This window comes from Lepisosteus oculatus, chromosome 15 (genome assembly GCF_040954835.1).
Source record: "Lepisosteus oculatus isolate fLepOcu1 chromosome 15, fLepOcu1.hap2, whole genome shotgun sequence".
NCBI classification, from domain to species: Eukaryota; Metazoa; Chordata; class Actinopteri; order Semionotiformes; family Lepisosteidae; genus Lepisosteus; species Lepisosteus oculatus.
In genome coordinates, this window is record NC_090710.1 from 20,086,305 (window position 1) to 20,102,172 (window position 15,868).

The following is a 15,868-nucleotide window of genomic DNA, read 5'->3' on the forward strand; positions in this document are numbered from 1 at the left end:
CGTTTCAAAAAGGGGTGCTCCAGAAAGAAGAAACAGAAACCAAGAAGAAAAGTTTCAATTCGTGTGCTGGAATAGGATGTTGCGTTCACGCTTCGCAGAGCAAGGAAGTGATGTCATGTGGAGGACTGATCACATGACCTGTATGCTGGGATGGTTGGTGGCATCAGCTCCTGTTGCCAGACTATCTTTTTTGCTTGTTTTTTTAAGCCTCTCCCCCCCCCTTTTTTGCCTTCATCATGCATCGACGGCAGGGTGATGCAGAGAAGACTGATTGGTCACCTGTTGCTTCTCCAGTTAAGAAAACAGTTCAACTCTTCCAAACCAGCCAAAAAGGCTGCCTGAAGTTGTCAAAGGAACAGCAAGCGCAGCTTTTGATGACAGAGATGGTGGTACTGGGGCTCAGTTTGCTGCTATAGCTGTGGACTTAAAATGTTCAGATGTCCGGTATTCAGCATTTGTTCTTGAAAACACATCTCGTCTCAGGAGAACCAAAGGAACAAAAAAAAACGGAATACTTGCGTACGTGCTGGAGAATCTGGAGCGCAAGGTTATTGAGCCGTTTTGCTCTTCCAAAGGCTACAGCAAGCTCCAAACAGAGTCTAAGATTTTCACATTTTCCTGGTATGCTGATAACACCAGTGCCTTTTTAAAGAAAACAGGCAATTTGAGCTCAGCTGAGGAATCTGTGCTGTATTATTTAATAACACGAATTATTCATCTGCATCAGACCACCACATAGAAAACTTTCCAGGAATACAAAACTGCTTGGGAAGAGGGCATGTGGTCTTTCCTGCCACACCTCATGGAGCTGGAAGTCCTCAGCAAAGGCAGAATGTGTCTGTTTACCACTGCCCAGGGGTCATTAGACCTGAAGGGACTGCCTCAAATGGGACCGAATGACATTTCCCCCACCAAAGATACGAATGTTTTTTGTGTCATTCCTTCGTTGTTACGGTTTTTGTAAAGATCAGTTTTCAAGTGTGCCGCACTCCCTTGCCGAGACCGATTAGTGGTCGCATGGGGTGGTGTCACTTCAGAGTTTGTTTGTACTGCGGTGATTCCTGGAAACTGATCTTAGTGGCTAAATCCCTTACATTAGGTTTTGATAGTGGCCAGTTGTGCATTTTGGTTTACATTGCACATTCTCAACAGTGGATTATTCGGTCACTTTTTTTCCTAGCTGCTTGGAAGAACCTCAAACCGGTAAACTTAAAACTGGCAACAGCTTGAACAGATGGAATTGTTTTCCCAATTTTTTTCAAGTTTGCATCCCCATTCTAAAAATGACTAACAAATTCATCTGTGTTTTTTTAAACCTGTGACTTCCTTTTCTCCATCATTAGTGTATCTGGATACACTGCAAACTAAAATGTACATTTATATACATTGAACAGTCATAGATTCTCCATTCTTCTAAGTGAAAGATCTGTATGGGATCGTATATCTGCTTGTACATCTTGGTGTCCACTTGAAGAAAGTCCTGCCAGTCCATGATTCAGGTTATACCGGAGATCCCCTTAAATACCATAACTATGCAACCGATTGTGACTTGGTATTTGATTAAGTCACGAGGTCTGAGAAAAAGTGGCACTCAATCTCACGTTTTTCGGAAGTATTTTCCTTTTCCGTTTCGCTTTCGGCAAACATTTTTAATTTGCTCTTTCCAGAAGTTTCATATTCAGTGCAAGCTATCCAGGCTCCTCTTTCAGTTTTGTTTTCCCCCCAACTCGTGTCTTCATTCTGCAAGCCCCCTGGGGCCGAGACTTCATTGGGTGGGTACACAATCCGCTGGATGTAAGGGGGGCAAAACAAAGAGCATCGGCATCTTCTACTTGTGTGATCTGTTGGAGATGTCAAACAAACCTTTGGCTGCTGTCACTACTGGGAATAGATACTTGGACATCATCTATGGGAAAAAAATCTGAGAGGATCCTCTTACATTTTTTTCAGAGCGCACCTGACCCCTTGCTGACAACTTCATATAGTTCATATAGTTGCGGGATAGTCCCTGGTCCCCTGTAGATGCTTCAAGAGGTTTCGTTGTCCACTTTAAATAGGATATTTCCTGCTCAAACCTGGTACTTCTGCCCAATGATGGTTCTAATCCAAGCGCGGTCAGAAACGGATCTACCTGATGGTTTTTTCCACACCTATAAGAGCTGTGTGCTGGAAGCTTCCACATTCCCTATCCTGGCATCACTGGACACTCTCCTGTTATGATATCATTGATACAGATCTTCCTACTGCTCACTGCTACAGTGCTGACATGGTGCTGGTGTGTATTTCTCCTATCACTTCCGTCTGATTCTGGATTAGGGGTCCTCTGGCCGAAAGGTTAGGAGTTTCCAATGACCGAGGAAGTGGGAGTGCGGTCCAGTTAAAAATGTTTATTCTTATTTTGCTTTCTGCTCTTCGCATTTCAATGCAAATAGCTATTTTTAGATTTCTGGACGCTCACTCATCAGCGCGAAGCCACCGACACAAGCCAATCTGCAGGCGAAGGTCAACAGATTAAAGGCCCAAAGAAAACAGAGAGAGGGAGGAATAATGACTGCTCAGAGATGAAAGGCCGACAGGCTCAAGATGGGGAGACAGAAAGACGGGTTTCTTAGGATGCCTTGTCAGGAATGCAGCAGAGTCAAAGCACAGGGGCCTGCGATTTATGGGCACAAACTCTGTTGTTCGCAGGCAGCAGATAACAGCGGAATGCCGGAGCGCCACAGAGTATAAACCCAGGGGAGCAGTGTCAGACATGTCCTGAGTGATTTCAATAAAAGCCCAGGCCTGTACAAAGAGCCTTGGTTAAAAATTAAAGAACCTGAAAGGAAAGAATGCACAGCACATGCTGCACATTCCATTCTTCCTATCCAAACAAGGCAGGGGGGGGTGGTGGCTTATGTGTGTGTGCAGTCTGGGCACTAACTGCTTCCCCTCAGTTATTTTAAAATTAACCTTGAACCCCTGCCTGCCCCTTCAACACAAACAGGCTTTTTACCCAAAATGTAATCAGCAGGCTGCCCCAGCAGAGCCGGAACATTCCACCCCCGGAGCGCGAGGGTACAGTGGGGTGAGCTGGCGTAACACTACTCCCGCACCGCGGTGCTGGGTTACAGTGGCCTTTTATATTTCCTCTCTCTCCGGGAGGGAAACAAGGCCCTCCAAAAAAATCATTACCAGAAAAAAAAAAACACAGACAGGGACTACATTTTAAATTATTGACCCTTCTCCTCCCACCAAGGACAGAACTTTTAGTTTAAACATGAACCAGATATGGAAAAGACCAAAAGAAAGAAAAACTGGTGAGATTTATCCAACAGCAACCTAGGCACTTTATCCAAAAGCTTGTACATTTAATGGGTGAAGGATGACCGATACTAGTACAAGCGTATATTTGTGGTAAACACGCATAAAACAGTTAAAATGAGAGGTTAAATATGACCCAGTTCAACTTTTTAAAATGTCTTAACGTGAAAATGATAAGCACAGCGCACGAAGAATCGTCTGTCAAATTGCTTATGTAACAGACTTGGCTGCACATCTGCACGTCTGTTTAGCATGGAGTTCACAGGCTCAGCAAGAGAACACAAAGACCCTGCAGCCTGATAACACTCCAGTACCTCATTCACCACACGCACACCCTGCAGAAGCACAATCCCACAACTCTGATTAGGTCCATATTTAATTTGGTTAATTAAGTAAGAAACCTGTCGACTTAAGTAACTGAGAGCCAACACAGAACGACAGCAAGAAGACCCTGCAAAACCCTGATGCCCCATCTCAGGGGTGGGGCAGGACTTCACTGCACCAGAGAAGCTCAGCTGTGAAGGACAAAATCACATGGTGTGGATGTCCTGTTTGTAACAGCTGCCTTGATTAGAACGAAAATGGAATTTCTTAAGTTAGAGCCATGGACTCCAATGGAAGGCTCACTCGGTTACATCCTTATATGTACAACTTAATTTCAAGCTTATACCTTGAAAACTCATCGTGCTAATCTCTCTGGTAGAAATGAACCAATTTCAAATTTTATTCCCCCCCTCCCCCCAATTTGCAGGAATTACAATTGTGCCAGATCGTAGAGATGTAATTAATTTCTTATACATGTAATTATTCTCTTGGTCAGTAAATATGGCAAGGTCATACTATAGGTTAATTCACTATAGGTTATTATAGAGCTGAAAGTATTTCTCAATCAAGTATCTGTCTCTTGGCATCAATTAATTCTACCGAAAAAATGAGGCCAGGTCATGCGAGAAAGTAATGATTAGAAACCCTAGCATTTCTAAGAAACAGCGGAGAGTTTCCACTGACTGACACATTTACTTTCCAGACCGCAACCTGTTTCACAAGAGAACTGGCACTTCATTGGGGAAAACGGCTATTAAAACACACTTTAAAACCTTGAAACTATTCATCTACTGTAGGACGGGATTAAACAGGTTTGCTGAAACTAGGGGTCATATTAAAGTAGAAGGAACATTTGAAGAATCCAGTGCAAGGAGAGGAATGTGAAGAATTTTAATTAATTCCAGTTTGCTTTACAACACAAATTCGACATCTTTCCCATCTGTCCTCTCAGACTTTATTCATTCTAGTGTTCGATAGTATTATGTCAATAATATTCTGGAACAACAAGCACCAAGGAAACGTTTTGTTGGTCCGTTAGCGCCTCAGTTCTCGCTCCGCAAGCGCCTGGGGTCTGAGGAATTCGCGGGCCGGAGAGACTTGGTCTTTTCTCCTTGAGCCGCGGCCTCCCTCCCCGCCCTGTTTGGACGGCACATAATCCCAACGCACAGACGTAACAGGAGCCCCAACACAAACAGTAACTTAATCTTCTGCAAGAAAAGCCCCACGAAGAAGAAGAAACCCAAGGCCCCCTGATCAATTTACAGCGGCCGCCTGTTGGCCTGTTTGAGAAGGAACATCACAACGGCCACAAGCCAGCGGAGGTCATTCTTCTGCACATCAAGTTCGTTTGCGTTTTCCTTTTTGTAGTCCAATAGCCAGAACTGTGCCCCCCCATCCACTTCCAACCCTTGACTGGGACAATTTTAGAGAGGATTGTAATCCCTAACCTACAACAGTGATAACCATCCCTAACCTACAATTATTTTTTTAATAGGAGGAAAATGGAGCACCAGGTGAAAATGTGTAAGAGGAAGACATGTACACTCCACACACTGGTGCCCCAAGCTGGAACTGAACTTATGACCTTGGAGCTGTGCGGCTGCACTACCACCTTCCAGCCACTGGGCGTGCAACACATCTCACCGCTCGGTGGGTTTCCGGCATGACTGTGGACTTCTGTGATGTCAGTCCAACTCCCACCGCCAACATCCCCGTCCCCAAACGCCACAGAAACCACAACCTGCTGCCAGTCTGCAACTTATTCTACTGCAAATAACCACCCGTCTGTAAATTTCCCCTCGCTGGCTGTCACCTCTTCGGGTTGTGCTCACTTTGGAAAAGCCTGCCACCCACCGGCAATCATGTCATGGGGCTCAGCCCACAACAAAACCAAAACCTGAGCTAATGTACAGCTGAGTCGGTTTCAGGCATAAAGGGGACTTAAATGCATTGTAACCAGTGATCCCCACAGGTCTGCTTTCCTTCATTTGTCTTGTACGCTGCATTTTGCCTCTGCTGCTATGTACAGACACTGACTTAATAGCCTCTGTGTCCTGTTGCCTTTCATTTCAGGGCTGCCAGGTGGCTCCTGTACTGGCGTTATCTATGGTGCTCGGAGTGAAAAAAGCCCAGACCTGACGTGATCTCCACATCAGACACTGCACTTACAGGCAGGAGAAAACCAGCCCCCGGCGTTCCTTAGCAACAGGGCGCCTGTTGACAACAGGCCCTGCCACCGAGCTTGCCCAAGAGGAGCTCGTCCAGCGACTCTCAAGGGTACGCCGTCACAAGGTCACCGCTGCCTGACGGGTTTCGAGGAAAGATGCAAATAAAGAAAAAAAGCTCAGAACAATTTAGCTTCACAATGGAAGCGCTTAACTCATTTAAGATGAACCTGTGTATAGTATGTACCCCAAAGAACGAGTTTAGATTATGTAACGCTATCAGAATACTATTAAATACCTTTACCCGTCAGCATCCCTAAAAGACGTAATTCTGTTGTTGCATTTTAAATGCTTTAGAAATGTAAATACGCAATTTCAGAGGAGAGACACCCTCCTCCTAAAAGGACCAAATGTGTGGTGACCCTGAAGGACGTCTGTGATGCGTCTTTGTTCCATGGCTGAACAAATGTTAAAAAAGTCTGTTGTTGAAGTCCATCTAGTTATGTATGCAGATCAGTATTCTGTTGTTGTTACTTGTCTTCCTAATTAAACAAATACATTTTTCCAGTTGGCTGTATAACTAAAGGAGGGACAGTGGTGCAGTGGTTAGCTCTGGTTTCCTCCCACAGTTTAAGGACTTACTTGTAAGTGACCTGGCTGTGGTGTGAGTGTAACTGTGTGCGACTGTGTTTGTCTCTGTGTGTGTCCCATCCAGGGCGTTTCCTGCCTTGAGCCCAGTGATTCCTTGGAGAGGCTCCGAGCCACCGTGACCCCAAATTTGATCAGCCATTACTGAAAGTGAGGCGATGTATAATTATGTAATGTATAAAGTATAAATTGCATCTGCTCTGGTCCTTTGACACAGCTGATACTTTAAAGGCAGAGGCTTCCAATCCTAGTCCTGGAGGCCCAGACACCTGCGGGTTTCCTTTCCAGCCCAGATTAATGGCCTAACGACTAACTAAAACAGTGCACGATTAGAATATTTGTAGTTTTTTTTCCTGCTTAAAACCTTGGGAGTTTATGCTACTTATAAAATGCAATAGTGGCAAGGCAACTGTTTAACAGCTGAACACAGGGAAACAGTTAAACTAAATCCTATTATTAAGCCAATTAAGGGTTCGATTGTGCAACCGAGAGCTGAGCTGGAATGGAAACTGGGAAATGTGAGACTATCCAGGAGGAGGAGGATTGGGAACCCCTTTTATAAGAAGAACCCTCTGCCACATCCTTCACCACAAGGTTTATATTTAAGAATTATTTTCTCAAATAATTTGCATCCATTTTTTTGGGAACCAACCAAATTGAATGAATAAATTTAGGAATCCTGACAAAAAAATCAGTTACTATTGTAGCTGGACTCCCACAGGATGGATTATCGTAATTTTCAGAGGTTATCAATTGTCAGCACATCTAACACAACCTTCTGTAACCTACAGACGCATTAACAAATTAAGGCTCAAAATCGGACCTTTTCCCTTCTTTGAAATTCCTCTCAGTGTTAACTTCATCCTCTTTCTCCTCAAGCTGCCCAACCACTTTGTTCTGTCTGGAGTTCATGTACTTTTGCAGGACAAACAGGCTTGACCAAACTCAACTGAACATTTTCATACAGCTCCCCCACCCACAGGAAACAAAAGAAAACCTGCAGGTTTCCTGCCAGGAAGAAAAATGAAAAATAATGCAAAGAACTTTTATGTTCAGATGATCGTTAGTGTTGACTGGCAACAATAAAGATTCAGGATAAATGTTGAAAAAAACTCTCCAGAAAACCGATGGAAATTTATCAAAACATAAATTTCCCTATTTTGGAATTTGCTGCAAGGCAATCAGATAAAGTACTATCAGACTATCCAGCTGAAAAACACAAAAATTACAATTTAATAGCACTGCAAGTGTGATAATTTAAACCTATTAATTTATATTTATTATACTTGAATATAATATGACTTAAAGCTCACATTCTACACTACAAAGCATTTAAAAAAGCACATGATTTCTACTACACTTTATAGAAACATAAAACTACTAAAACTCCAAAAAGAAGCAATAAAGAGCTATGCCGTAGCAAATAAAACCATGCTTTCCTCACTTCCTTGCTATTTCTTAAAAACAAGATAATTCTCTGAAACAGCCTATTAAAGATAATAACAATAATGGTTTGTAAAAGGCAGTACCAACACACCCTTCGGGATCCCCCTAGTTTCACGGACATGAACTTGGCTTTGACACACAGCCTGCATTCCGAGGGGCATTCCAAAGAAAGGTTCTATAATCCATTCTAAATTTAACACAGGTGGTGCATTCCCCCACTGGATCAGCACAAGGCTGTCAGAAAAAAATGGCTACATTCTGCAGATCTCACAAAGCTTCGACATTCCTTCACGGTTCCTGGTACTGCTGGTTCCAAAATCTAGGTCTTCATCTCCGTCGCCTCTCAGCCCCCCCATCTCCTCAATATGCAAGCACCAACTGGATATGAGGAAACGATTCTGGAACAGGAGCACTAAATTGGCAGAACAACTGTTTCTTAAGTTACAGAAGGGCCCAAATAATTTAATCGAAAGGAGAGTGTACAGAAGGTACACTCTGCTTGAGTAAACCAGGCCTGCTTCACAGCGTTAGTAAGAGCACAGTTCCCCCACTCATTTCCCTGAGTTACACTTTACAGCAAATTCCTCAATGGGATTGTTTAAACTACAGAATTAACATTAATCTTGTCGCTTCTGAATGAAGCACACTGAGCAGACACTGCTTGAAAGATCAGAATTTGCTAATGTACACAAAAATGTTTCATGGTCTCATGACAAGCTGCAATCGCCACAAATTTAAAGCTGCTTTTCTGCATTTTCAGCCATTACTCAGTTCAGCGCTTATTTTTTTTTTTAATCTTCACATAAAACAAATGCCTAGATACCTTAAGATCTGTTAACATATCTTATCTAACAGTTCAGTTGTGCACCAAGACAAAGAAAATTCTCATCTGGGAAAAAAAAAGTAATTTCCTTTGGTAGAACATTAGCTTTGTCAGGTAAAGTTAGAATGTGGACTCTGCATTCACAAATAGGCATTTAAAAGAAAAACTGTAAGTAATTAACTTTCATACAAACCAGAACAGAATACCAGCCCTCCCACTGTCTGGCTGGGGTGCCTCTCTGACCCAGAAGGTTCAGCGACAAGCCTCAACACCAAATTCCCCAGAGTCCAGTGAAGAATCTCAGTATCCTTTGCGTGCAACTAACTTTTTTTGCTCAATGACTCGGGAATTCTGCCCTTCTTAATGGAATCAAACTGATGAGTTTTTTCAGCTTTTCCCACATTCCCAAGGAAAGAAGTGTTGGTCTCAGTGCTGCAGCTCAAAATGAGTGGCATACATTCTGGACTCTGGACCCGGGTCAGCTCAAGGTGGAAAAAAAGGCGGGTGAGTTTGTTCTGGACTGCCACTGCAAACAGAGGCCCCCCAGGGGCACCGCAGGTTGATCATTAACGGTCCCACCCCCTGCCTCGCCGCCCTACATGCGCATGTTGTTAGTTTTGCGAAGTAAACCGGATTGTTCAAACTTAAGTTTAACATTCTACTCCACCTTTAGGGAAATAAATCTTGCTTGCATTTCTAGCAACTTTCGCACGCTCATTAACGCACTTGACTACGCACCGGCTACGAGGTATATCGTGAACCCGAAAGGCGTGCGCCAGGCGAGACGAGACCGCCATCCACAGCTCCTGGTGCGCCTACAGTGAAACCACCAAGGATTTTTACGCGAGGGTCAAATACGTCGCCACTCTTTGGCTAAAACACGTCTCTATATCAACCAAGCACTTGGTTTAATTGCGTTTCTTTTCTTCCCAAAACACCGGGAGCGTCCTGTTACCCCCTCTGATCTGCGCAGCTGTCTGCGGGGAACAGCGCGGTGCCTGTAGCAGAGAGGGGAGCCGATCACAGCCAGGGCCCGCAGCGTCCACACCCTGCCCAGCCCAGGAAGCAGACCTGCTGCCGCCGCACCAAAGCGGGGAGGCTCAGGCGCAAACCGCTCCCTGGTTTCAGGCACGTTTTGTTACTATTTTAAGACTCTTGAGTCATGCGCCGGCAAGGTGCTCTCTCCCGGCGGGATCCCGGACAGCCCTGAATCGGACAGTGTGACGCATGATAATGATAAAGCGCTCAGGAGGTTGCCAGTCCTGGAGCTAAAAAGACAACTCCCACCGCATGAAGATTCGACTTTTTTTAAAGCGGTTCCCTAAACAACAACAACAACAATAACAATAATAATTGCTTTCACTTATATAGCGCTTTTCTGGACACTCAACTCAAAGCGCTTTACAGGTAATGGGGACTCCTCTCCACCACCACCAAATTGCTCCCTTTGATTATGTCCGATTACCCAGCTATTCCGAAGAAGCGTTACGCGACGGAAGGGAAGTGAAACTACTTTGCCGTCTTTACCGGATAAACTGGGAATGAAGAAAGGTTACAAGCAAAAAAAAAAAGTCCATCACACATAACAGTGTCGGTTCTGAAAACGTGGGAGGCAAAGCTTGCAGCAGGACCCACAGACCTGTGTGTAAAAAGCGAAAACCGATATTTAAAAAGATTTTACAATACAGTGTGGAAAAAATGAAGTATTTGTATTTTAATGTGTGGGATTTAGAGGAACCGCCTCAAAGGGGGCTAGAGGGCACAGACATGGCGCTTGTGCTGCGGTCGCAGTCCCAGGTGTTCAGAGAGCCAGAGTCGTAGCCTCCTGTCTTCAACAGCGCAGTGAGGCCGGCAATTCTCAACTCCACTTCGCGGGGCTAATTTTCTGCACACACCCCGAGCTCCGACTCAGCAAAATGCAGTTCGCCGGCCTGTTGCGCTCAACATCGAACAATCAGACTCCAGGGATAATTTTGAAGATAACATTTACTGTACAGATGTATTTTTTTTTTGTACAATGCTTTTACTGAAGGACACTTTCACTCCACTTCTGACAGGTATCATCCACGGATCTCTAAGAGGGAGCCCTTTTTGGCATATACGAACCAAAACTGGCGGTTTTCAGCCATGAATATAAACTAACAACGATTGCTACACCGATCCGCTAAGATGCATTTTTGTTTTCCATTAAATCAAAGTCTTTTCAGATATAGACAGTAACTGGAAGTGAGAGAATTAAATTCACAATTCTGAGGGGGAAAAAAATCCAACAGGCAAATACAAAGTGCGTTTCACTTCACAATCCTGGTTAGGTTCTCCCTTTGGAATATACAGTATTGTTCTGCTGTCTAGTATATCCTGGAATGGGCTTCCTTGACTTGTCCGACAGCCTGTGCTTATGGCCATGTTAGTTCTGGAAGGTGAGAGATAAAACATTCTAGAACAGCCTGGCATCCAATCGGATCCGACTGACAGACACTGAAAGAGCTACTATCACACCACAGGGTAACTGCAGGGGTGTGGGAAAATATTAGGAAATTCTGGTTGGCCTTTTGCCATTGTTTCTTTTTTTTGTTCGTTTTGACCACCTGTGTTCTTATTTTTCTAACAATAACAGCAATGTTTCTGAACACTGGACTCAAAGTACTTCGCAAGTAGCGGGGAGGGGACTCATCGCTCTCAACCCTTTTTTCCCCCATAATCAGAACAAACACAAAAAATTCAGCTACGATTTACATAGTATTTTATTCAGAGGTATTTCAGTTTTAATAAAATTATTTTCTGGCGGGCTGGCAGGCAATAAACGTCTGTTACATGTAGGTAGAAAAAATAAACTTTAGATACAAAAGTTGACCGATATTGAAGAACGCTGTATGAAAAAGGCTTTTTGACACATTATTAACATTTAATAATATAATAATAATTCCTTAAATTTATATAGCGCTCCACCGCTACCAATGTGCAGCCCCCAACTGGATAATGTGATGGCAGTCAGTGCACCAGAACGCTCACCACACACCAGCTCTCAGTGGGGAGGAGAACAGAGTGATGAAGCCAGTTCAGAGAGGGGGGATTATTAGGAGGCCATGATTGGTAAGGGCCAATGGGAAATTTAGCCAGGATGCCAGGGTTACACCCCTACTCTTTTCGAGAAACGCCCTGGGATTTTTAATGACCACAGAGTCAAACGTGTGTGAAATCAGGCTCCTGAGCTGATTCCCCCATTCCTCCAACAGAAACATCCATGTTCCCAACTGTGAAAAAAATCTTTCACTTTCAGTAGCTTTGTATAAACGGACAAATTCTTTCTACCATTTCTTTTCCCATATTAGGAATTCAGTGTATGGATCTGGTCACTGCGGACAAGAATCGGCAGAAAAGATCACAGAAGCGGTTTGCTTTGCCTGGGAAGGCATTTTTTGTGGGACCACTCAGGAAACAGCTGGATGAGGTCCTTGTAGCTCAGCAACTGAATGAACAAGACAGGCCGAGCTCTTTCTCGTCTCTTCCTAATGTTCTGATGGCTGTAGCAATGCACAGCTACACTAAGTGCTCTTCAGAGATAGCTCACGTGTGTGCAGAGTCACTCTGAGGCCGTGGCACTGGAAACGCAGGCTCCAGACCACCAGGGGAACAGTGTGGTATCCAACACTATACTATGAATTTATCTGAGTGATGCTTTTATCCAAAGGTTCTTACATTTGTACCCAAGCACGACTTGACTGAACCAGTTGGAGTAGCAGGTACCTTGGTCAAGGGCTCAACAGCAGCACCCTAATTACAAGTCCAGATACACATTCAAATGAACTGGTCAGCGGAACTGATCTTAAAATGTCCAAAAGCTGTGCAATCATGTTATTCATGAAGTATTCCAGAGCCCTGACTACTCCTACACATTATGGTCTGTTACAGTAATAGCCTCCTGCAAGACAAATACATCCAGAAATCAAACCTAAAATCCAATTAGTGACCGATTCTGTATTACACACGTTTATATAATAGAGAATAACAAACCCTTGGAAAATTTCTCAAAGCCGTGCCAGTCTATTTGAACCTGAGACCCATTTTCCTCAAACACCTGCTTTACGTAACTGAACAAAAGGCGGAGTTGTGCGAGCCAATACATTCTTTTCTTTGTTTCAAGTTGTGGAAGTTGCACTCCTACGTGGAATTACCTTATAATCTAATATTATTCCGATTTATTTATTTTAAGACTTCTGCTGATCACAGAAGTCTGCGCCCAGTTCTTCGATGTTGAGAAAAGGATGAATAACATATCTGTTTGAAGAAAATGAGTGAGCATTTTTATGTAGCTATAGTATCCAATTTTTACATTTTAGTTAAACATAATATACTGACAGATCTGTCTGCAACGATGTGTTACTATTGCTTTGGGGGTGACCTCCATTGAACGAGCTGAGGAACAGCAGAGAGACCAAAATCACCCCATTCAAAAAGAGACTCTCCTCTGAGCGAAAGGCTTGCTGGGCAATTCTTAACGTAAAAGGATTCGCTCCAGCACTTTGAATTTCTAGGCAAGTTAGAAAAAAAGACAGTGATGATGGGTAGATGCCAGAAAACAAGGATGACGGGACTACTTTACCCACACCAGCTGTGCGATTTGGAGACCAACGCACTGCCATAGTGTAAGACATAAAAAAAACACAACAATTTTGCCAACAAGGTAACAGCCACAAATGTTGAAACTCCGTTTTTATGACAGGGGTTCCAAGTGGGATTGCATTTGGTTTGAAAAATCAAATATTTCCCACACCATAAATATTTATACTTCGGACTACACAGACTGCAAAGCAGGACATATGGAAGAGATTTCTTTAAAAAAAAAAAAGTACAGAAAACAAGATCAAAGTCCAGGATGGCTTCTGCATCCTTCCTCCGCTGTGGAGAGATACAATGGTCAGTTCCAGCTCCTGTCCTCACCCCCCGAGCCCTGACTCACTGTTCCTCTTGTCTCCATCTCAGCGGAGGCCAAGAAACCTGACCTGCCCTCCAGCTCGCTCAGACCCACTGAAAACCACTGCCCGGAGTCACAGTTGGTCTCGAGTGTTTTTACAATATCTGCGGCTATACTGCTGCAACACTTTAATAAGGGCTTAAGGCAGAGGGGGTCTGACCCCGGCCAAGAAGGCCGAGATGTGTTTGTAGATGGGAGCCTTTTTAGTCTCCTTAAAGCGCCAGTACGTCAGAGCTGGGACAAACTGCTAAACCGCTACAAAGAAACAAACAAAGATCTAATTTAGGTTGTTTAGTTTAGACACACGGGTCCTCCAGGACCAAGGGTTACACAGCACTGGTGAAACATAACAAAGGCTGTTCAGACACTGATTTTGGATTCTTTCAAAATCAGTTGCTCAACCTCATCAGCATCAATTTCAGCCAAAGATGCCCACTGTTGGAGGAGACCGAGGTACTACTGCATCTAAAACGTGACTTGAGGAAAGAAGAAGAAGCCATCTCTAACACCTCACCTCTCCCTCTATTCCAGTCACTCCTGGAACAAAAAGCCTGGATATCAGCTCAGACAGCAAGGCTGTAATTGACCACTACGATCAACACAATCAGTGCAAGAAGCACTGAGGAATGTTCTTCCTGATCGACTATGCACAGCTGGCACCTGAACTAGCCCTTCTTTTACCTTTACAAGAGAAGTGATTGATCCTGCCATGTTGGGTGCCTTATGGCATGCGTTCAAGAAGGAGGTCCTGCGCATTTCACTCTGACCGATACGTGTTAATTGGAATCATCCCGGTCCAGAGCACGGAGAGATGACAAGCACACAAATCATGGGCTCTCAACCAGACTCACAAAGTTGGAAACAAATCCAAACATGGCTTTAGAAATGAGTGGCATCAAGAACCCTCTTCATGCTGGAACGGAACTTCAGGACAGTAGAGAAGGAATTTAATGCTGGAATTAAACAGCAGTGGTAGAATCGAGGCGACATGACCTGGCCTATTCAATTCTTTAGTGCACTGGCGACTGCCGCATCCCTCACACCTGGAAGCAGCAGGAAAGAGACATCTCCTGCAAGGAAGCCAAGCTGTGTTCTGAGAATGAGAAGACGAGGGCACAGCCCAGTATCCCACAACATCGGGCAAGAGGCTCACAATACCACTGCAAACTCACTCCTTGCTACTTGTTTCTTTCGAGTCCGAACATGGAAATTCTCGAGAGATTCGGGTGGTTTGGTTCCGAGAACAAAAGCGAAAACACCTCTAAGGAGGATGGCAGCACAGTTCTTGAGAAAAGCCTCCAATCAAGCTCCTGCTTGTTACCGTTTGGTACGTATTCCATTTAAGCGCAGTGTATCAACCAGTTAAGGAATATTTCATCCAATATCCAGCATGCTCAGGCAAGCCAAGAGCTACACATGCCATGAATGTAGACAGCAGGGAAGAAACATACCAATCCCACATATGTATGTGCACAAGAATACAAGCTATCAATCAACATGGGTTTGTGTACGGACCCCTGAGACACAGCACAGCCACCCTGTACACTATACTTAACCTACGTAACAATGGCTAAAGCATAACCAGAAAAATACTGTAAAGCTTACTTACAGTTAGCCACAGTAGAAAGACCCATGCCATTAGGTCAACTGAGCTTGCATGGCATTGCTACAGACAGCTGATACAACAACGCATTTCCAAACAACTCCTCCACTCTGGTCGGTGAAACTCAGGATTTTAAAAAAGCCTTTGTCTCAAACTGTGTTGTATGTTTGTTGTTTTTTTAAAGCTTTTATGCCATTAAAATGAGAAGCGCAAAGCTAGCATGAACTTGGCTTCCTGTTGGCCTGGAAAGAAAACAGCACCTTCACCCTACAGTCAGTCTCCAAACAGCACCAACGCAAAAACCACATTCCACCCAAAATTAAATTATGCTTTCTGACTTTTTGAACGCAATCTTTTCTGTCAGAGTGGCCTTTACTTCACATAATGCAACCAACCAAGAGTTTGTCTTTAAGTATATGTGAAAGTGCTCTATACGTAGGGGAGGATCTACTTCACAACCTCACACCTGTAGCCTCACTTTACAGCAGGTCAGGTGGAGGATGAGAAAACGGCTTCACCAGTGTGCAGATTGTACAAACCCAGTGTGGCCTTTAATCAGGGTTAACACCCCTACTCTTACA

At 44.0% G+C, this 15,868-nt stretch overlaps 1 protein-coding gene across 8 annotated transcripts in view; it reads right to left on the reverse strand.

Moving 5' to 3' along the window:
• The window catches only part of shroom2a (shroom family member 2a), an 84,623-nt gene that overhangs the window by 62,849 nt on the left and 5,906 nt on the right, over positions 1-15,868 (reverse strand). The window contains exon 1 of one of the 8 annotated variants that reach the window (XM_069179214.1): positions 8,903-9,199. The exons of the other annotated variants lie outside the window; for them this stretch is intronic. The gene's annotated coding sequence lies outside the window, so the exon portion shown is untranslated. Of the gene's footprint in view, positions 1-8,902; positions 9,200-15,868 lie in introns of those variants that run through there. 8 annotated transcript variants of the gene reach the window in all.